This window comes from Leuciscus leuciscus (genome assembly GCF_965113295.1).
Source record: "Leuciscus leuciscus genome assembly, chromosome: 12".
NCBI classification, from domain to species: Eukaryota; Metazoa; Chordata; class Actinopteri; order Cypriniformes; family Leuciscidae; genus Leuciscus; species Leuciscus leuciscus.
The window spans coordinates 16,628,187-16,652,774 of record NC_138736.1 but is presented as its reverse complement, the minus strand read 5'-3'; positions in this window follow the sequence as shown (position 1 = coordinate 16,652,774).

Here is a 24,588-nt window from a genome sequence, read left to right as displayed (position 1 = left end):
ATGTTTGATTATAATTTTACTGTCTTCACATAGGGATGGGATTTGATATGATTTTATCAATAATAATGCCACTGACGATTCTGATTATCGATCCAATTCTTTAACGATTCTCTTATCGATTCTTGATAGCACTGTGTGGAAAAATGTTTAAAATGCTTTTAAAAAAAAAGTGGTTTTATTTATTTTAAAGTTTAAGCTTGAGTTAGCAAACTGTGGTTTTATTTATTTTAAAGTTTAAGCTTGAGTTAGCAAACTGTACTTTTTATATAATGTATGTAATAAATAGAACCTTATTGTAAAGTGTTACTGATTAGTTATACACCGATTCCGACGTCTCCTGAGTTCACTGTTGGAAAGATCAGTTGTTTTAACGATTCATTAAAATGAATCGGTTCAAAGGAGTCATTATTAGTTCGCGAATTGGACGTGTCGTGCGCGTTGTGTGATTATCCCTATGGATTATCCCAGCAGTTAGGACATGGACATCCAAGATTTGTGTCAAGTTGTCAACATAGAAAACATTTCATCACTGTATAGTTTTATTTCGTTTAATTAAAGTGAATTGTTTTATGTCAGCTGAATGTCCGGAACGCTTTTCAGAGAAGATAAGGAAACGTATTTAGCACAATTCACACCCAGCAGTATAATTCAGGGAAAAAAATCTCTGAATGCTCCACACGAAACTTTGGTCTTCCGACCTTTTACCACCGTGTCGATTTATTTTGATTAATATGTGCGAGGGAGAGAGAGCAACACAGCGCCTAGTTTGGAGACGGTGAAGTCGTTTACACAGAGAGTGCGCGCGCGCGACCGGCTCTCTCTCTCTCTCTCTGGTCGTTCTTTTAGTTAAAACATGCGCCCTGTCACAAACGCAGCCGTTCATCTAACTTACATTACTCACCGATCAAATAAGACTTTGGCGGGACAAAAATTCACTTTGGGCGGGCGCTAAAACAAGTTCAATGCAGGAAAATTCATGCGTGAGTTTCCATTAGACTCGCACGGCCAGGCAAATGGCGAGCTCAGCTGTTGTTGACGCTGTGTGTGTCATGAGCCGTTTCTCAATGTCAAGGATACTTCCTTGGCAGGACTGGTCCTTCCAAGTCACTTCCTTCAGAGGCTAGGCGAGGCTCCTCTTTAGCATTAGAAGAGAACACGTTTTTCAACGGCTCTGGAACAGGCTAGCAAGTGCACGTCATTGCGTCATTACGTCAGTGAAAATGAAAAACAGAGCGTTGCTATGGACGCAGTTCTGTTCACTCAGGCAATATAATCGTTTTTAAATCAATAAACTCCTTTTTAATCATATTGATTCTTTGACTGTCAAGTGTGTTTAAACAGTGCGGATCAATTTGACCCATAACATAATGGATGTATTTTTTTTTTAAACAAATGTTTGGTAACGTAAATATACTTACATTTGAAAGCATATTGCGCCGTTAACGCTCCGACTCCGTTAACGTCCGACATTTAGAATTTTTTTGAAAAAGATATCAAAGCGGCGCGCATAGGATTGTGGGTGATTTGAGAGCGCGAAGAGCGCGAAGGCTACACATATGCATCCTTTCCTGTATATGGGTATTTTTCGAACGAAGGACTCAGTCCTTGGTTGAAATTCCGAGGATCCTCGACATTGGAACAGTCCTTCGACGGATGTCGATGACGTAGCATCCTCGAAATTCTGGCTTCCGAGGATCCTTCCTTGATATTGAGAAACGGCTATGGTGTGTGTGCTTCAAGATTATGACGCAAGTGCTAAGATTCCGATTGGCCAAGAGAAAAAGTGCTAAGATTCCGATTGGCCCAGAGAAATGTAAATTATAATAATTATCCAATAATGTTTCGCAATTCTAGCCTGCATGGCAGTTTACTGTGAGAAACAAGTAAACTTGTTTCTCACAGTAAACCCCCCCCCCCCCCCTCCCCCTCCCCCTCCCCCTCCCATTAAGATCTTGAAAAATTATAACCCTGATGAGAAAGGGTTGAACCTAGCTTGAAAATTTAAAGTTGGCCATTGTAGGGGAGAGACGGGGCACAACCTAACGCTTTTTGACTTTCTCAGTTTGTGTAAATCTACATATGGTTCAGAGTATTTATTTTTTCCCACATTAATTTCCCACATGTCTAGTACAATTATGTGGTTTTGTTTTATTAATACAGCATATACTTTTTTCTTGACATACCCCTAAAGTATGGAAGTGAAATGTGACAACATGCCCCATAGGTGGGGTACATTGTAACATGTGTGGGGCACATTGTAACATAACATATGACAGCTTAAAATGTTATCTGATCTAATAAAAAATATATACAAAACAAGCTAAAATATTTTCTAAATAAAATACAATTAAAAAACTTTTTCATATAAAATAATGGCAATTTTTTATAATTAAATATAAAAATTTTTTTTAGTTTTGACTACGAATACATGAAAACACAGCTATACAACATAGTTCAAAACAAATAAATAATTAGTCATTTCTGAACATTGACTCTCAGTCTTTATTCACCTTTTTCTCACGTTTTCCCAATAAAATGAATAAAAGTATAGAATATAATAGCATATTTCTAATAGGGGCACATTGTAACGCAGTGTTACAACATGCCCCCGCCTGCACAACTGGGATTTAAACCCTGCTAGTGTCTTCTGCTAGTTAGCAAAGCATTAAATAACTATCTCAACTGTTAAATAACACCTTGGAGATTAAAATAATATCAGATTTGTCTTATTTTAAATAAACACAAAAAATAGAGATGAAAAATTAACTTAAGTAAGAAATTTACTTTTGCTATGGTTTAATAAATGTCTATGGATATCTTCCAAAAAAATAAATAATTTTGGCGGATTTTTGTTTTCTATATAGTGTTGATATGGCAACTAGTAAATACACAAAGTTTCGTCATCCAAGCATGTGCGGAAGTATTTAAAACAAGCGTGTTACAACTAGCCCCGCGTTAGGTTGTGCCCCGCGCTCCCCTACATCTTGGGTAGGCTGGTCCACCATCTAGACCAGCACCTGACCACCAAAAAACAGTTTTTAACCACCATAAGAAACATGCTGGGCTAAACTGCAGTACAGTACCTTAAATTAATTGAAAGTCTTTGGGATGTGTTGGAGTAGACTTTACAGAGTGCTTGACTCTTGCATTGTCAATACAAGATCTTTATCAAAATGGATGCACCTCTTGATGGAAATAAATGTTGTGATTATATTTTCAAGACAGTTGTAATGTTGTAATGTGGCCTTTATGTAACGATAAGAAAGAAAGTCAACCCCTAGAACATAAAAGTACTCACCTTTAAACATCTCAGATGGAATAGTTTAAAGTGCAAGTTTCTCCCTCAGTTCATTCAAGCTGTCTTCTGTCAATTTTCAGTCATATAAACTGACAGATAGCCTCCTCTCTAACAGCCCCCTCCCCTTTCTAGCTCATCCATATTCATACAAAGCATATCATGGAAGTCTATGCACTGTAGCTCACCAGAAAACTAAGCTTTTTGTGCCTGGAATACATATTGAGTGCCACATCCTTTATTTGTTGTTGTTTAGTTTTAGGCACATTTTCGCTATAATTTGGTTTTATGCTAAATATTTCAAATTATATATATATAGCTTCTACTAGAATAGGGAAAGACCAAAATCGACATATTTGTTGAAACGTTGCAATAACATATTTCAAATCAGAAATGAAATCTGAAATGACACAACTTTATTTGCATATTAGTCCCCAAAATATGCAGAAAAAAAGCATTTCCAGCCAAGTCCAGCTAATACGCATGTGCATGCAAGACAGAAAAACAAACAGATGATTCCTCAATAAAACAGGAAATTGGCCATATTGAGCATTACAATTTCACAGATTGGTTTTATATTAGTGAACGTTTCCTCCATTTATGTCTCTGTTTGCATTCACAAACATGTTTAATACATGGTAGATGTCAAATATGATCTGATGCCCCTGACACTATTTCAGTGTTGTTCAGAGACTGACTAACTATACACGAGAGGGACAGGGCTGTTTTGGCACCGTTCATGCCAATGAAAGCAGCGTGAGTCTGGCAATGAAGATACGCATGCTTGCATTTCTCACCCACATCATCTCAGTCTCTCCACTAGTACACTCTCTGTTAACATTGTTAAATTTGCCAACAAAATCACTGAAGCAGAACATCATAATTAATCATAGCCTACATAAGATTAGCATTGTGCTGACGAGTAGCTGACTACTTATCTGGACTAGTACAGATACATTTAAAAGGGGGGCACTTGGGAGCATATATAAACATAACAAATGATTTATCTGTGCAGATTATTATTATTAATTAAAGTCCCTGTAGTCAATCATGTTATCCCTTAAAACTCAATGTCATATTTAAACACTTTTCCTTCATGCCTTAAAATAGCTTGAATGTACACCCTTGCTTCATTTAGTATAATCGGATCCATGGATATGTTAATTAGCCCCGTCTCAACTCACTCACACCAGCTTAGAGACCCACTCGGTCAACTTGCTGAGGTAAACGCTGCAAAATGGTATCGCTCTTTACAACGTTGAACACACAAAATTAAAAAAAAAAAGTATACTTTATTGTATTTGAAATGTATTCCCTTTTTCAATAGTACATTGCAAATACACTCACCTAAAGGATTATTAGGAACACCATACTAATACTGTGTTTGACCCCCTTTTGCCTTCAGAATTGCCTTAATTCTACGTGGCATTGATTCAACAAGGTGCTGAAAGCATTCTTTAGAAATGTTGGCCCATATTGATAGGATAGCATCTTGCAGTTGATGGAGATTTGTGGGATGCACATCCAGGGCACGAAGCTCCCGTTCCACCACATCCCAAAGATGCTCTAGATCTGGTGACTGTGGGGGCCATTTTAGTACAGTGAACTCATTGTCATGTTCAAGAAACCAATTTGAAATGATTCGAGCTTTGTCAAGTCAAGTTTATTTGTATAGCGCTTTTCACAATACAGATTGTATCAAAGCAGCTTCACAGTATTAAATTAAAATAATACAACAAAGTTTGTTTCAAGAGGAATTTATTGATTGATAAAATTAAATTAAATATCCCCAAAATATCCCCAACTGAGCAAGCCAAAGGCAACTTTGTGACATGGTGCATTATCCTGCTGGAAGTAGCCATCAGAGGATGGGTACATGGTGGTCATAAAGGGATGGACATGGTCAGAAACAATGCTCAGGTAGGCCGTGGCATTTAAACGATGCCCAATTGGCACTAAGGGGCCTAAAGTGTGCCAAGAAAACATCCCCCACACCATTACACCACCACCAGCAGCCTGCACAGTGGTAACAAGGCATGATGGATCCATGTTCTCATTCTGTTTACGCCAAATTCTGACTCTACCATCTGAATGTCTCAACAGAAATCGAGACTCATCAGACCAGGCAACATTTTTCCAGTCTTCAACTGTCCAATTTTGGTGAGCTCGTGCAAATTGTAGCCTCTTTTTCCTATTTGTAGTGGAGATGAGTGGTACCCGGTGGGGTCTTCTGCTGTTGTAGCCCATCCACCTCAAGGTTGTGCGTGTTGTGGCTTCACAAATGCTTTGCTGCATACCTTGGTTGTAACGAGTGGTTATTTCAGTCAAAGTTGCTCTTCTATCAGCTTGAATCAGTCAGCCCATTCTCCTCTGACCTCTAGCATCAACAAGGCATTTTCGCCCACAGGACTGCCGCATACTGGATGTTTTTCCCTTTTCACACCATTCTTTGTAAACCCTAGAAATGGTTGTGCGTGAAAATCCCAGTAACTGAGCAGATTGCGAAATACTCAGACCGGCCCGTCTGGCACCAACAACCATGCCACGCTCAAAATTGCCACGCTTAAATCACCTTTCTTTCCCATTCTGACATTCAGTTTGGAGTTCAGGAGATTGTCTTGACCAGGACCACACCCCTAAATGCATTGAAGCAACTGCCATGTGATTGGTTGATTAGATAATTGCATTAATGAGAAATTGAACAGGTGTTTCTAATAATCCTTTAGGTGAGTGTATATTAACACAATTTTTACACAGGCATATACTTAAGGCGAGACACTACAGGTGAATAGGGTAAAATTTTTAAATAATAGATATCACCATGAAACTTCCTCAGTTCATTACTTACACAAGTTCATACAAAAAATGTTTTACAAGTTTTTGAAATTTTTATGTTTAATTATGCAAATTAGGTATTATCTCATTAAATATGTGCAATTTTACATATTTTTTCAGTAGATATATCTGAAAATATGATAAAGCCAGACGCAAAATTATTTTTTCATTTTGATTACACACAAGATGACAAAAGATGTTCAGAGGGATTTCAGGATATATGCTTTCATTACCTAGGAAATCAAAATATACTGTCCATAGCCTAAAAATATCGATTTTTCGAATTTTTTTTTAATTAAAATGTCACATAAATCAGGCCAGGAATGATTTATTAACAAATCCCTCTGAACAGATCTTCAGAATACTGCTAAGTGTATAACTGGAAAGTTTGGTGTACATAGGTGCTACATAGGCTGAGATGTTTCTACTGGAGAATGACAAAAAAACGCAAAAAAATTATTTTGAGAAAACGGCAGTTAAAGATTTAAATAGCTCTAAATGAGATTTCGTCGTTAGCTTTAAATCCCCCTTTGGACATTCACGATTGGTTACTGATAGAAAGGAAATGCCCATATTTGGTTTACATAGCGTTGTGCATGAGACTCAGAGCTTTACAACGATCCCGGACATGACAGACTTCAGTGAACAGACGGAGCTCGGCATGTCGCGATGGAATACTAACTTCCTGGTAAATTCGGGAGAAACTTACTGCCGCAAGTAAACAAAATGTAATAAAATAAACATTGTAATGTATATTTTCAGCGTTTTCTTTATAGCAGCTTGAAATAATACATATTGAAGGAGTAAACTCGGCCAAAATCTCAAAACTGACCACTGCATGAAAAATCGATGTTTTTGCCTGCCGTGTCTCGCCTTAAAGGAACACTCCGACTTTTTGAGACTTTAGCTTATTCACATTATCCCCCAGAGTTAGATAAGTCCATACATACCTTTTTCATTTCTGTGCGTTCTGTAAGTGTTATTTGACGCACCCACGCTAGCCTAGCTTAGCACAAAGACTGGATGTAAATGGATAGTGTTAGCATAGTAATCCCAATAAGTGACAAAATAATTCAAACATTTTCCTATTTACATGTTGTGATCTGTATAGTCACAGCGTGTACAAAAAACAAGGCTATATGAGACAGAGACCATTTTTAATCGTATAAATACTGGGAACTATATTCTCACTCGGCGTAGGAGCACAGCTAGCGTTACTTGGGCGGAGTGGCTACTTGGGCGGAGTGATCAGCGCAGCACACGAGACGCCCTGTTCTGTTGATGGTTCCGTAAACAAAACAAACGTGACTAACTCGCTAGACGTGACTCATGATCATGGCTGACTTTGAGGAATTGTCAGACTCAGAGGAATTTTACTGTGTATCAAACCAAGATCCCGAACCATATAGGTTTGAGCCAGAATACACAGACGAGGAGTTACAAACTTTGGAAGCTGTAAGACAAGATGTCGAACAGATTGATGTCGAAGGGAGAATCAGAACGAACACGGACTGGTGGTGTAAATGTGGAACATGCCAACCTATGCCCACAGAAACCGAGTGTCTTTGTTGTAATGAATGGGACCGGGTATTGCCATCAATGTCAAGGGCTGATGACAATCAAAATATTTGCGTCACTTCCACGGAAGATTTCTCTGCCCTAATACACCCGGCAGTTGTCGTTTTTTTTTCCCAATGTGACAAGATCAACTGGAAGAAACGCCCCATGCCGAGTGAACCTAATGGTCAGCTGTCCACCAAGTAAGTGATTTTGTTATAATGATCATTCATAGTTCAATGAAATTGTAGTATTGCCATTGCATACAGTGTGTCCCGTGTGGGCGTCTCGTGTGCTGCGCTGATCACTCCGCCTAAGTAGCCACTCCGCCCAAGTAACGCTAGCTGTGCTCCTACGCCGAGTGAGAATATAGTTCCCAGTATTTATACGATTAAAAATGGTCTCTGTCTCATATAGCCTTGTTTTTTGTACACGCTGTGACTATACAGATCACAACATGTAAATAGGAAAATGTTTGAATTATTTTGTCACTTATTGGGATTACTATGCTAACACTATCCATTTACATCCAGTCTTTGTGCTAAGCTAGGCTAGCGGTGGGTGCGTCAAATAACACTAGAACGCACAGAAATGAAAATGTATGGACTAAGTATGTATGGACTTATCTAACTCTGGGGGATAATGTGAATAAGCTAAAGTCTCAAAAAGTCGGAGTGTTCCTTTAAAGTATACCAAGTATACTTAAAGTTGTTCCAATTTAGTACACACAAAAGTACACTAAATACACTTAAAGTTATGCTTTACTACAATTTAATTACAACTAAAATATACATGTACTTAGTACAAAATTAGTTGTTTCAAAATAGCACACTTCAAGTTAACTAATCATTAACACACTTGAAGTATACTAAATTAGTCTGGCTGCAAGTATACAGTACTTAGCTTTTTTTCTTGACTATGTTATCAAACAGCTGTCAGCTAATAATGTGTAGATAATGTTACAACCATGTTCCTGTTCGCCATTTCAGAATCAGACAGCTGCCTTCTGGGATCAACATCTTTAGAAACGTCTCATCTCCCATTCCATTTAAAAGCCAGTTGCGCTCGCGCCATGGCGGGTTGCTATTTACATGGTGGAATTTGCAAGCAGAAAGACTGAATGCTTCACTAGCGAGGAAAGGAATCAGCTCGTGCGTAAGGTTAAAGCGAGCAAGCTAGACCATCTACGGGACAAGCAGGATTCCACCATATCTTTATGTACACAATTATAATCTTTTACATTGTAATCCTTTTATTTTTAAAAGTTGGCATGTTTGTGTGCTGCTGCCCTGTGTGTGTAATAAGTAGAGTGTACGTGTGTTGTACGTGTGAGCCTATAGGCTCACATTACTATGCGCCCATTAAATAAAAAAATTATAATACTGCATTATTGACTTTAGACCTTTTTTTTGGGGGGTAAATGGCATAGTCTATTTCAGTTGCCTCAAAATTGCAATGTGCCTGCACACACCTAGTTTTCAGGCGCATAAATAGGTGCAAATGCATTTGCTATTTAAACAACGTGGCACAGGACGTGAAAATGATATCCGCGTCAGACTGAAACTAACAAAAAACACTTGTGTCGCACCTGGCGCCGCATTGCACCGGGTGTATGATAGGGCCCATAATAGTTCATCATAACATCGTAATATACATCATATGCCCTCTCCATATTGCTAAATCTACCCAATTTTTCATATCAACCGAAAAATATACTGGGATAACCTGGTTTTTCAGGAGACTCCCTTGTTTCAGAGCATAATAATGATATGCTAAAGCCTGCCCGCACGTTGACGTGATTGGTTACAAGGTCAGAAACACCAGCGATTTCAAACCGCGTTTCTGAGACTGTCTTTAGATCACTGCAGTTTTAAAGAGAAAATACTCAGCAATGGTGTTGACTTATGAATGTGCACATGGTTTGTCTGAAAGCATATTAAAAACACCACATAGACATATAAACAACAGTCCCCACAGGGGGACTTTAAATTCATGTGTCCTCGTAATCTTTAATCAAAATAGTATAACTTCCCTCCCTCTTGCAGCGACATAACTTTTCTTCTCTGATGACGTGTTTACCTGCGTGAGGGCAAAACAACCTGTCACTTACATGAGATCACAGCAATGGCAATCAACAATGATCCAACGTTCCAATAAATTCCCGATGGACAAAATCAAGTCTTCCCTACATTTTTTCTTTTTCTTTTATTTACTCGGATACACATTACAATAGGGAAGAAAAGTTTGGAAAAGACGCAATTTCCTTTTCAGGCTTATTTTAAGTAATTTTCTAATTGTATACATTTAATTTTTCAATTAAAATATGTAAATGTAATATAGAAAATCTGTTTATAATTTAAAACAATTAGGCATATTGTGTCAGTTGTATATTTTGTCAGTTTACACCTGCTGTCACAGTCATGTTCTGTTTCTGTTTAATGTTTTTAGCATTTGCCTACCTGTTTGAGTTCTCATTAGTCTCCTTGGTATCGATTGGTTATTCTGTTCAGGTGTGTCCCAATTAGTTCCCCTTGTTTTCCTATTGTATTTATACCCCGAGTTTCAGTAAATAATGATAGATTCAATAAATATCAAGCGTAGCGTTAGTTCTGGCAGGTCACGTTAGTCAAGCTCGCATCAGCTGACCCTCAGCTGATCCACATCTACCTATAGTAATACGACACCTATCACCATATACATATATAAGCTCCTTCAGTATTATCAGCAGCAGCTATCGCGTTTCTCAGGAGCTAATTACCCTCCTCCATCCCCAGCTCCTCCTCTCGCCCTGTCAGGATTTGACACTCTGATTCCCCTTGAATCAGAATAATTATCGAATAATGTTGTACTTTAAAATCTTGAATTAAATATATTTGCAAATTTTCATGTTGGTTCTGTTCTGTTTACCCCAAGGGGGATTATTGCTGCTCTCCCTGCTCTTATCCATGCTAGGCTGCATGGATGCGCAGGGAGTTCTCGCCCAGAATGGAACCATACCGCCAATCCAAACTGTATGCTAATTGTCAATCGTATTTGACGGTAGTGGTCCTGACAGAACTATAATTTTGGTAGCCATTTATTTAGTTTGACAGAACGCTTAATATGTGACGTGAACTACCATCTTTGTTTCTGAAGGTCCAATCGCCTTACAAAACAAAGATATTTGGGATTCCAATTCTGCAATATTTTTCAATTTGAAATGTTTTGTTCAGACAAATGTGTTTGACTAATTGGAACAATATTTGGGGGAATTATGTTGTTTTAACATGAAGTTTTATGTAGTAATTGACATTTCTTATAAGGACCTTTGAAAGTTCCTATGTAAACTGGAAAATATGTAGTTGTCCTTTTTACACTATAGGCCAATGTGTTCTTTTTTTTTTTACTGATTGTTTGCTTAAAGGTGCATTGTTCTTTCTTTCTTTTGTGAAACATTAAGTTTTGTGAAACATTGTGAAACTATAGTTTTGTTTTCTCCAGAGATCCTATAATTAATAGATGAGAGAGAGAGAGAGAGAGAGATTTACTGAAAACTTTCACTGTCAGAGTGACAAAAGACCACCTCTGGAATATGACTACATTGAGTGCACATAACCTTAATGGACAGAGACTTGCCTTCTACGGTCAACATGGAACCACAGCTGTAGTCATGCTTGAAGAGCATTCTCTGGAGTGCCCGCTGATCACGAACTGTTAGTGACTTCTTGGCATATATGGCATAGATGCAACGTGGTTTTCCACACTCATAACACTGGATTGTAGCTCGTGCATTCTGTCCCACAAGGAAACTATTCTTGCATCCCTAAATCAGCCAAAGAACAACAATAAAGTTTGCTTACAAATGGCAAGATTGCTTATGTGATTTCATGCAACAAACACCACCACAACACTGTACATCAATTAAAACCTAAAGAGAACAGCAGATAACATGACAAAGTTCAGGGCCCGTATCCCTAAAGAATTTTTGTGCAAAAAGTGGCTCCTAGCGGCCAAATTCTAAGAAAATTCTCAGAGTCATGACGTTATCTTAGAATTTCCCCTAAAAGTGACACGAAAATCCCAGTTAATATAAAAGCTATTCCTCAAGATTCCTAGCGCTTAAAAGGGCTCCTAAGGCGAGATCTGCTAAGAGCAGGGAAGAGGACTTTTAGTGGCTTAGGAGTTCCCCTAAGCAGCTGCACAAAACCTTTTTTTCTCCATTTTCTGTGTTTGTAGGATATTTGTTAACAAGCCTTCATAAATAGACCAGCCAGCAATCACAGACATTGATAAAAGCTGAGCCGTGTTACCCTCGTTAAGACCACATTGAGTTGTAACGTTGCAATTTCTACTTCATTAAGGACAGCCCCTTGAGATAGGCCATATTGTTTTCAATGGGGTCCATATGGGAGTGAAAGTACAAAATATGCCAGCTAGGATATTAATATGAGCAAATAAGACATTAATCATTATTTGAACAGGGTGTAATGAGCTTAAGTTTTCACATATTTTAGATTCTAATGTTAGGCTATAACCCCTACAGCTTACTATTCATTTTCCAGATATTTTCTTGAATGTGAAATATTATTTACAATTACAGTCTGCATAAGATTAGAGTGTATAATTATGTTTATTTTCATCAAACTTGTAGGATCAACCAATCACGGCTTTTGAAATGATGACTCATACCTAGCAACGGGGTCAACCACACCTCCTCACTAAGATAGGATTTTCCATCCATTCCTTGCTCAGAGTTCACTGAAAATGTTCTGGAATCACTTCTAAGCTAAAACTCCTGGCAAGGAATTTTTAGGTTAAGTTAGGAGCTCTCTGAGAGGATTCTCAGAATCTTTAGGGATACGGGCCCAGGAGTGTGTCAAATTCTTAAAAATGCATACCTGTTGTGTTTCTGCGACACATGTCAGAGTTTCCTTGCTTCCACTTGGCATGTCTTTTTCAGATGTTTCTTGTCCAAACAAGGAATCAAAAGACTGAAAGTGGGCTCCATCTTCTGAAAGCAGAGGATCTGGTATCCAAGCTGGTAGGTCTCCCTCAACACTGCTTCTCAAGGGCTTACAACAAGCACGATCGCCACATTTGCGAAATTGCACAATGTAATTTCTCTCCCTACAATGTTTGGCCATGAAGGTTTTGTAGTTTTCCTTATTTGCAAGGTCTTTCTTGTGGTACTTGCCGATCTCTATTGAAGCACCAATTTTGCCAATAATATCAGCCTGTTCCTGATGGATTGCAAAATCAGATGCTGGTTCCAGAACTGTAAATGGCCTTCCTTTCAGCTGAACACGAGTGATGCGCTCTTCCAGTAAATCTTTCATAGATTTGACAGATCCACTCCACTCATCTCTGAGCTTCTCCACCATATCGGCTTTCTTTCGAATATCCTGCATCCCACCACAGCTTCTCAAAACCTGTTCAACTTCTGCTGAGCATTCTTGTCTGGACAGAGCAATGTTTTGGAAGGCAAGGTTTAGAACAGACATGATTCGCTCCACTGGATTCGCCCAGCTGTGCCCTGGCGCTGTGCGCCCAGCCACAAGAATGTCCAAGTCTAGCGCCCTGAAAACAGCAGCCAGGGACAGTTTTACACCTTCATAGGTAACCCTGTGGTCAGGCCCTCCTTCGGAATAAATGATCAAGAAGGGCTTCACCTTGTCCATGTCGTTTCCCAGAAGCCTCATCATCTCTGTTGCGTGCCGGAAGGCACTGCTAGTAGGGGTGTAAATATTAATCGATTCGTATCGATGCATCGATTATACAGCCGACGATTCGATGCATCGATGCGTCCGCAAGAGTATCGATTCATGTGTTTATTTTGCCGCCTGTCTATTTTCAGCATCTGCTCCGACATATGCGTACAACCTACTAAGCTGCGGGTGGCGCTAACCTCATTATTGTCTTCTACTTCACACGCGTTACTTACGTTTCACAGTCTATCTATGTTCACACACATTGTTGAGTCTGACTTTCAAGAGCGATGGATCCCTCAGAGCGAGCTGGCAATGACAGTGAAATGTTACACACTCCAGTCGGCGTCAAGTCATGGGTGTGGATGTATTTTGGCTTCAGGAAAACAGATGGAGCAGTGGTAAGAGATGTTGCCGTTTGTCTGATTGCGCCCGTTTCACACATACTCCGTTTGAAGTGCGTATTTTTTTCAGTACCCATGTTAAACAGGTCAGAGCTTTCACACTGCACGCGGATGCGGTCCGTTTATCCATTCCAGTTGCGGTGCGTATACAGCAGTGCAGAGATCGTTTTCCGCACCGAGTCTATTTCTGCTGTGCTGCACGCGCTGAATTAAAGTGACAGCACATGTTTCGTGGTCAAAATGAACACAGATTGACATGAAAATGTAGTAATGTCGCCATAAATGCGTTTAATTAAATAAATTGTAGTAATCTCACCATAAATGTATTTAATTTAATTGTACTATTTTTCACAGTCATCTTTTTTACTTTAAGACCGGGGTAAAGCAAGGAAAACTACAATTTACCTCAACAAGGCGACATAATGAACAACATTCATTCGTGGAGGTGGAAAAACAATTTCTTTGTGACATGCAATTGTATTCTGTATTCTCAACAAAAGGCAAATTATATATTATTTTTGTTGATTTATTTTAAACTTAATAGATATCATGTAAAAATCTAATATTGAATCGTATCGTATCGAATCGTAACGCGGGGAATTCTGAAGTATCGAAAATAATCGAATCGTTGGCTTAAGAAATCGGTATCGTATCGAATCGTCATTTAGGCTCCGATTTACACCCCTAACTGCTAGGCTGGAACATGGAGTCCTTCAGGAGCACAGTGACTTGACCCCTATAGAAGGAATCGACAACAGTCTCTGGTATCTCAACATTGAGGTACACAGATGGAGTAAATTACTCTTTCTGTTGCTGGTCATGGTCGAGGGCTCCGAGCAGACCACTTGAAGCTACTAAGGACTTTTTCCCCCGCACTCCAGATAACATGGCTAATCCTGGCTCATCCACACAGAGAAACGTTGTTAAATCCCTGTGCTTGACTGCAAAGGACCGCATGTACTTAAAAAGAGCTGTGCAGTAATGGTCATCTGGGTGTGATGACCGTAGCTGTCGTGTCTGAACCTGAAATTTCACGTGTACTTTACTTTTGTACAACTTTGCTACATTGCTGTAAGCATTTTTGGGAACAAAGGCAAACAGTACAGTAGTCTCACTGGGGATCGGAGTGTTTGGTGGACACTTCTTGGATACTTTTTCAATTAGATCCCTCACAGAGATGAACTCGGACAGGTGGGCGACCCCATGACGTCTTTCATCAGCTGCAGTTATCTGCTCAAGTTCCATGTTCAGCTTATCAAAGAAAGTGGCAAAGGTGTCTTGGGGACGACCTTTATTTAGATGACGAAGGTCAGTGACAAGTTCAAGGTCCTCACCTAAGATTGTCTGTCTCACTCGTTCATCAACAGCCGGGTTTTGGTCAGCTGATGCGTAAGATAAGTATTCAGCGTAGATGTGACGTAGAACATGTTTCGGCAATGAGTTGTTTGTTGCTGACGATACGGTATTGATGAAATCCTTCCGCATTGCTCGTGTATGATAGACGGGCAACTTGGATTCCATTGTTTTCATTATTTGAACTGCCTTGGTCATTGACTCTTCCTCCTCTCTCATGGCTGGAACTTTCCAAAAAATGCAAACCCCCCCAACATTGCCACCAGGATTATACCTGTATAAAAGATACCCATTTAATAAAGGAGTTTCTCCCTCCATCATACCAAAAAACATTGAATACAAGTAACTTAACAAGTGCTGTTGAAATTGGCAAGAACTTTAGAGAACATTAAATTTGGGTACACCTACAAGCAGTAAACAGTTTATACACTTAAAATACAATGTTTCAATGTTGAGTCCAATCATCACAAGCACTATGTAAAAAAAATATTCTTATGATCAACTTATACCTTATTTGGTCAACAGCCACTCCCACAGCATCGAATCCATCAAGAAAACGTTGCCGTTCTGTTCTGTTCTGTTCTTGAATGGTGATGCTGCATGTTGACATTCATCAAAAATTATTGGCTCGTAAAAGTCCTTGGTGTTCACAAGGTCCTCAATTAGGGAGTACATTCATTGTTTTGGTCCTCCCTTGAAGTGTAGGACTTCGACATTTTCGGCCAGTTTTCTGACTGGATGAGGCAGAGACTGACGAACCAGTTGAGCCTTTGACGAAAGGTCAAGGAATTGTGCATATTCACTCATGGAAACTTCTTGAGTGATGCTGAGTCCAGTTGTGGTGCCTTGATTTTCTTTCCCTTGTAGTCATTGTACCCATTGTAATTGTTCATGAACCTGAAACACAGAATATCACAACAACATAATGCAGTGATATGGCAGACCAACATTGAAAGATTTATTTCAAATACATTCACCAAACCACCATTGCCAAAAAAAAAAAAAATTACTTTACTCCACTATTTCAGCTATACTTTAAAATCCTGCTATCAAAATTGTGCTGTTGATTCATGCTGTTGTTAATTTTGATTGCATTAATTACCTTTCTGGAATACAGGTTATGGATCCAGACTGGTTCAGGGCTCTTCTTTGAATTTTTTTCTTTTGTACCATCCAGGTACCACAACGTGTTTACGATTGCAAGCACGTAACGGCTTATTTCGACATCAGCCATTGATCCAGGGAACTTTATTTCTTGTATCGTCATGTCAGAGACCACATCATTAAAAAGCCGATCTTTAGCTGTAACAAAACACAACATTATTGTCTTAAAATGTATAGCTTTAAATATGCTGTAAAGTTAGAAAAAGTAAACAAAATATATATATATATATATATCATATGAAAAAAATAATATATTATGAAAATATATATTTAATTTTAATGGTGTTACTATGCTATACTGTTTTACTTGCACCCACCGCTAGGTGTCAATGCAACCTTCAAATGAGAGACCGGTTACTTTGCTTTCTTGGGCTGTCACTTTCGTGAAAAAAATCCTGTTCGGTTTTTGAGACATGAGTGTTCATTGAATCGGTTGTAAAATCGACTTTACATGTCTAAAGACGTTTATATACGGCAAATAACACCAAATATAGGCAAATCCACAGACAACTAACAGGCATTAGGACGAACGTAAAGCGGGCGCTTGAGACGCGCACAAGTCAGCAATATTTCTGATGATTTATTGGCGTGAAGTTTCGTGCACAATGACAAACAGGAGTGCAACATTCTCAAAAAACAATAAGCAGAGTGGACTGCCATAACATCAATGAACAACATTACTGCAGTCTTTAACATGGATGTTTACCATTAGAAATGTAAAAAAAATGAAAATAATAATCGCCTATGTAGGCGATTCTAGCCCGAATCTGTATCTGTATGCATGAGAGAGTGTTATTTGCTGTTGTGTGTGTGTGTGTGTGTGTGTGTGTGTGTGTGTGTGTGTGTGTGTGTGTGTGTGTGTGTGTGTGTGTGTGTGTGTGTCAGAGCCTGCAGTTGCACGTTCGCTGTGGGCATAACGTTATCGCCTTGCAAGCCTGTAGCACAACTCCATGTATTGCCTACTCCTTGGTACACATATTTGACCATTAAGAATTTCGAATAATGAGCGCCTAAATGTAGGCTCATACAGACGCAAGTTATTTCACAAGCATCTCTCAAATTTCTCCATCTCATACACTATTGAAGTTAGCTTCTAACGTTAACAGGAAGGCTAGTATGCATGCTAGCTTTAAATAAAAAAGCCTGCTCTGCTACTCAAGAATGCAAACTCACCATTATTGCAGGAACGAAGGATCGGGTCCTTCGCGGTCTTCGCCTGGCCCATCATGATGGAAAATGCATTCCTTATGTTGTTGGGTGGTGGCTCACTTTGGAATTTCAATTTAAAAGAAACCACTTTGATTTTAGGGTCAAATTGTAGCACGGACGTCCTCAATAGTTTGAGTTTCCTCCACCAACATTTTAGTGGTTTCCTTCAGGTCAGTCGACACGGTCACCGTTAGACTAGAGGGGAGAAGGGATGGAAAAAGATCTGGGCACAGTTTTTCCAGAACTTCGTGCCAAGTTAAAGCGGTGTCGAGTTGTTTTAATGAATTTTTTAGATGTATTGTGGTGCCCGAACCCATATGACTTTGAACGGTGATCGCGAACATTTTGTTTACTGCAGCCGCAGCCATCATTCAAGCGCGAGGACGGTGAGTGAAACGAAGCGAACGTACAGGCGTGTGACATCCGTTAACCAATGGTGTAAACATAATCATAGATGACGTCACAGGTTTTTATTTAAAAGAACGTAGCCTACGTTTGTATGTAGGCCTAGGCAATTTATATTCACAATACTTTCTAAAATATAATTGATATTTTATTGCTTTTGTATTAGTTGTTTGAAGAGTAAAAAAAAAATTGGTCGGTCTAACGCAAATTTACAACCGGCAAGTCGGTCGGACTGAAAGGGAAAAAAATAAAATAATTGGGTCGGACCTAAATTGACAGGGTCGGTCGGGTTACGGCAAACAAGAATATTTTTAAGGATGGCCTAATTAACCTAAGTCTGTATTCGCGCCTGTACGGCAGATTATAGGGTTGCCAACTGTCCCGAATTAGGCGGGACGTCCCGTATTTTGAGCCTAATTGATTTTTCCCGTACGGGACCTCACTTGTACCGTTTTTTTACTACTACGCTGATCTAACCACTGATACAACAGCAGCAGAGCTGATCCCGACACTTGAGAATGATCACCGACACGGCGGCGACACACACACGACACCTCACACCTGACCTATCATCATCATCATCATCCAATCACAGCCCCCCTCCTCTCACGCGCATCAGTATACGTTGTAAATGCGCCAATTCCTCCACACACACAAAAAATTCGATAATCGATTTGGCATGTGGATAAAACTGCAAATATGGATAAACCTGCAAAAAAGAAAAGACTGTGCAGCTACAATAAAAATTGGGAAGTAAAAAATATATGGATTAAGCCCGTCAGCGGTGACTCAACAAAAGCCTTCTGTACTTTATGTCGCAGGGAATTTTCAGTTGCCCATGGAGGTGAGAATGACTTGACTAAACATGCTTCCACAGAAATGCACAAGAAGGCCACACTAGCTAAAGGTGCAAGCAATATCTGTGGATTCTTCGGGGTAACTACTGTGGAAACTGACAAAATAGCGGCAAGCGAAGCCTCATACGTGTACCACACCGTCAAACATGGACTCATCTACAACAGCAACGACTGTTTTGTTAAGCTAAACAGTGCTTTGTTTCATGACTCAAATGTTGTGAAGAAGATGTGCTTGGGGAGAACGAAAGCAGAGATGATTACAATGAATGTTTTAGGACCAAAGACTGTGCGGGCTATCCTGAATGATCTATCTCCATCTGAAGGTGAGCCTGTGTTTTACTCTGTTGCCACCGATGCATCAAACAAGGGAAATAGAAAAATGTTTCCAGTGTGCGTGAGATATTTTTCTGTCTCTGATGGAGTGCAGTGCAAGTTACTTGACTTTTACGAAGATAGTGATGAAACTGCAAATGGTATTCATCGAGCTCTGATGAACTGCCTGAAAATGTATGAACTGGATATAAAACACATCACAGCCTATGCGGCAGATAATGCCAATGTTAACTTTGGAAAACAGCACTCTGTTTACCAATTATTGAGCAGTGCCAACAGTCGCATTTTGAAAGCTAATTGCCTGGCTCATATAGCTCATAACACCTGCAAGCACGCCTGTGATCAGCTCTCAGTGGACATTGAGTCACTGGTTTTAAAGATCTACAGCCACTTCTCAGTATCTGCTTCCAGAAGAGAGGAACTGCGTGCATTTTTTGCCTTTGTTGACATTGAGTGGCGTGAAATTCTGCGTCATGTTTGCACGCGATGGTTGTCTCTTCATCCAGCTGTTGATCATCTCCTGCAGAGCTGGCCAGCTCTCACCTCATACTTCAGGTCCCTTGGGGAGACCTGTCCTTTGGCACTGAGGAGGACTTTTGAGGACGAAGAAAAAACTGCAGCTGCTGAGATTTATCTGTGCTTTTTCCACAACGTGGGGTGTGTGTTTGACACACTCGTTAGAAAGCTGGAGGAAACAAATCTCTGCATCACAGACGTTTACGAGGAGGTGGGAAAATTCAAAGTGAAGATGCTTCAGCGGAAAGAAGACAGCTTTTTTGGATACCAGACCAAGCAGCTGATGGACAAACAAGTGTCAGCAGCACAGAGATCAAAGCAAAAAAATGACTTCCTGAAGTTTTATGACTCTGTCATTGCATATTGACAAATGGTTTGATTTCTCATCAGAAAATGTAATGATGAAACTGAAACCAATTGGCCTACATAAGGAGCTTTCCTTCACTGACCTGGAGCAGGTGGTGGTTGCCCTCAAAATGACATAGACCGTGAGTATGGACCAACTCTATGAAGAGTTTTGTGCTAGTAAGGAAGAAATAAAGAAAGCCACACAGGATACCACAAAATCCACCAGTGAGAAGTGGGTCACAGTTTTCCAAATTCTAGGGAAAGCAAACTTGATCAACATGTTCAGGATTGTCTCATTTGTCCTCAGTGTGCCAGGCTCAAATGCCTTTGTAGAGAAGATTTTCTCTCTGATGACCATTAAATGGTCAGACTCAAGAAACAGATGCAGCACAGAGCTCATCAAAAATGAATTTCAAATATCTGTGAACTGTGACCTGTCATGTAAGGACTTTTCTCTGGCTGCACAAAAGACAAAAGACTGCTTGAATCGGTCAAGGGCAGCCAAAAATAGACTTGGTGAGCAGAGGCATGCCCTTCTTTTCTTCTTTTGCATTTAAATGTTTTATTTTGTCAAGTTTTGTTTTCCAACTTATAATTATATAGTTTGAGTGAATAAGAATGTGAAGCATTTATTCCCCACCACTGTTTGTGTGCACAGAGGTTGCTTGTTCTGAGTCTGCTATTTAATAATAATAATAATAATAATAATAATTGTTATTTTTAGTTTGTCACATGCAAGATTAACATGAATTTTTCTAACCTACAGTGCAGGAGTCACAAGTGTTTTGTCTTAGTCCTTTAATTGAACCATTACCTATTACCTTTACTATGTGTCTGTGTTAACGCTGCTGTAAATGAACAAAGTACTATTATTAAACCTACTGTACGTTGCCAAAGGCATGAGAGTTATGTATTAATATTTTATTAAGTTAGCTATCATTATGACAAATGGCTAAAAATCATACACTGTATTTTCGCACAAAACCAGCCCACCTTTTGTCCCTCATTTCATAGTGACAAAGTTGGCAACCCTAGCAGATTAACAACACTGGAAACGGCCGTAAAACACTCGCGGCAATCTCAAAGAAGCACACACAAGCGATTCATCTCTGTGTCAGTGCTTCACCTATGATCTACATTACAGTTAAAGATTTTTAAACGTGTAAATCGTCAATCAAATCACTTTCTTACCGCAAACGCGTCGCTCTCATTCTCTATCTCAACTCCCGCACTTGTCAATCTCAACTATCTCCGATCTCGTCTCTCTCGAACAACCACTCAAGTTACACAAAAACACCAGCGAGGGCGGGACTTAACTCACATAAACCAATAAAATAAGAAACACCTAACATGATGGTTAATACCACGTTTTCCACATGTACACATCAATCAAACTCGTAATATGCACGAACGCTCTTAAAGGAACAAACACCTTATACACACTATACTGAGATGTATTTAATTCACATTTTAGCTCTGGATTAGAACTAAATAAAAACTAACCCACCCAGCAAAAACTCGTTGAAAAGACGTCGAAAAGACGACATTGCCAGACGTCTAAACAACGTTAAAATTTGGTTGAAAAGTGAAAGGTGAAAAGCCGTCTTTTTCAGGTCGTTGAAAAGACGCCAATAAAAGGACGTCCCAATCGCGTCTAAATTAGGTTGTAAAGTGAGTTGAAAAGACGTCTTTTTCAGGCCTAATGTCAACCGTGAATTCATGATTATATTTAATATTCATAATAAGACAATTCATAAAAGATTTGCAAACCATTTATTGACACATCAGATACATCTTTCACATAAAAAACACTTTCCTGATCACATCTTAAGCCTGCATTTGATCAAGCATACCCTAAAAACAGTTATATTGTGAAATATTACTACAATAAAAATAACATTTCATAAATATACATGTAAATATATAGTAATGTGTAATTTATTCATGTGATGCAAAACTGAATTTTCAGCATCATTACTTCAGTCTTCAGTGTCACATGATCCTTCAGAAATCATTATAATATGATTTGATTATCAAAAAAAAAATATTATCAGTTGTACGGCTTCATATTTTTGTGGAAACTATGATACAGTTTTCAGTATTCTTTGAATAGAACTTTCAAAAGAACAGCATTTATTTGAAACATATTTTTTTTTTAAACAATTATAAAGTTTTTACTGTGACTTATCAAATTTTTCTTTTCTGTATAAACATTTTTTCAAAACAATAAATCTTAAAAATATTGAAAATGTTAATAAAACAGAACAATGACCAATTATAACCACATTAGAAAACAGTAAAGGGATAGTTCACACAAAAATGTAAATTCTGTCATTAATTACTTTGCCTCATGTCGCTCCAAACCATAAGACTTTTGTGGAGAACACAAATGAAGATATTTTTAACAGATGCCTTGTGTGTGCAAACAATTACGTCTTTATTCACAAATGATGTATCTCCGACGCATGTTGCGCCATGAGATCGCTGGCTCTCTCGCCAACAACACTGATGAATCGTGGTGCTCCGTGAACTCGTGTCAGAGATGTATTTGTGAATAAAGATGCAATGTTTTTTTTTTGCACACACAAAGCATCACTGATGAATCGTGGTGCTCCGTGAACTCGTGTCAGAGATGTATTTGTGAATAAAGATGCAATGTTTTTTTTTTGCACACACAAAGCATTCACTTCGCTTCATAAAGTTGAGGTTAAACCACTGGAGTCATATTGATTAGTGTTATAATGTCTCTAAAGCTTGAAAGTTGTAGTTGCATAAACTGTGAAATGGAGGGACAGAAAGCTCTCAGATTTCATTAAAAAGATCTACATTTGTGTTTCAAAGATGAACGAAAGTCTTACAGGTTTGCAACGACATGAAGGTGAGTGATGAAAATGTTTGGTAATGTTTGACGCATTAGGTAAATCAGTTCCTCAGGGGCACCAGTAGATCTCTGACTGATCTCTGATCTTCTGCTCCTTCCACCATCCCAATCCTGGATTATTGAGCCACGGCAGAAGTTTCCACTTTGAATGCTTTAGCCTGGCTGTTTTTTCTCCAGCATCTAAAGTGAGAAAGAAATCAATAACCAAAATGTAAAAAAACAATGGTTGTCCAAAATGTGAAGTATACACTTGAGTTTTCCCTCTACATGTACGTGTTTGCTTGATTAGACATTACCTGTCTAGCGACGTATGTTTATGCTGAAATATAATATTGGTTTGTGTTTTAAAATCACCTATCACATGTCATTTTGTAGCGAACTTGAGTAGCAAGTTCAAAGTATCGTGTGATTAAAGTTTTGAGCTTCAGAACTTCCGATAACATAGTGAGTTTTTAGGGAGCGAATGTTTCAGTGCACTGTAAGGATTTTGTGATAAAGACAGCCCTTAACCACTGACTACTGAGCTAGAGACCTGAGTGATATGCACCCAGAGTTATGCACCTTGATTAGCTTGTTCAGGTGTGCTGGACTAGATTGGAGTAAACCTCTGTATGTAAGTGGACCTTGAGAGACAATGTTGAGATCTCCTGCAATATGTTCTGAACTTACAACACTGGTGTCCAGACCAAAGTTCTGCAGAGTTTCTGGTGATCCTGGATCAGCTGCTCAGGTCTGCTTAATTGGGTTTGGAGCTAAACTCTGTGATCAGGACTAGATGGCAAACAATACTGTAAAGGGGAGAAGACAAACAATATTATTATGCTATAAATAATTTGTTCTGTGTTCATCTGCTTACCTGTACAAAGTATGCATCATGAATAAGCGTATATTGAATGTGATCTTTTAATTACACTGTTTTACTACATTAATACTAACTACAAACCTGATAAAAATGACTGGGCAGTGGAGGAAAGCCTTATTTTGCCCTCCAGGTGGGCGTAATGGTGTGACGTCACGTGATAACTATGAATTCCCTTTCAAGGGAACTCCCGTTGCGTCGAAAACTGACGCTATGGGAACGCTTTGCGTGATGACGTCTTGAAGCACATGTAAAATCAGTCCAATGGTGTGGCGGAACGTCAGAGGCGGGTGACGTCACCTACCAGGAAACTATAAAAGCCGGCCCAAAACAGAAAACGAAAGCTTTCTGAGTCTTCAGTTGCGCTCTGTGTGAAATCTGTCTGTATATTTGGTGTTGTCTGTCTATATCACATATTCAGTATGGCGAGCAAGCAGCAGTTTAGAGTGTGTGTCCATCCCTGCCCGCGTTATTTAACGGGAGGTGATACTCACACTCTTTGTGTTGTTTGTTTGGGTGAGGAGCATGCCCAGTCAGCACTCGAGGGTGGTGACTGTGTGCATTGCGACGCGCTTCCATTGCGTTCGCTCCGATCCCGCTTGGCTCGGTTCACGATCGCGATCCCGCGATCGTGATCCGATCCCAATCGCGTTCCCCAGGGCTCTGGTCCCGCCGCTGCCGAGGCACGGCGGCAATCACAGACCTGGGGTTCGCAAATGGATCTATCAGTGGATGTTGAGACGGGCTCTGCCTTATCTCAACATCCTTCTGATAGATCCAGTGCCTCTCATCAGGGTGTGGAAGCACGCGTTGCGGTTTCTTCCCCCCCGATGGAGGCACCAATACTGCAATTGTCCAGCTCTGAGGAGTTGGACGTTGTTAGTATTG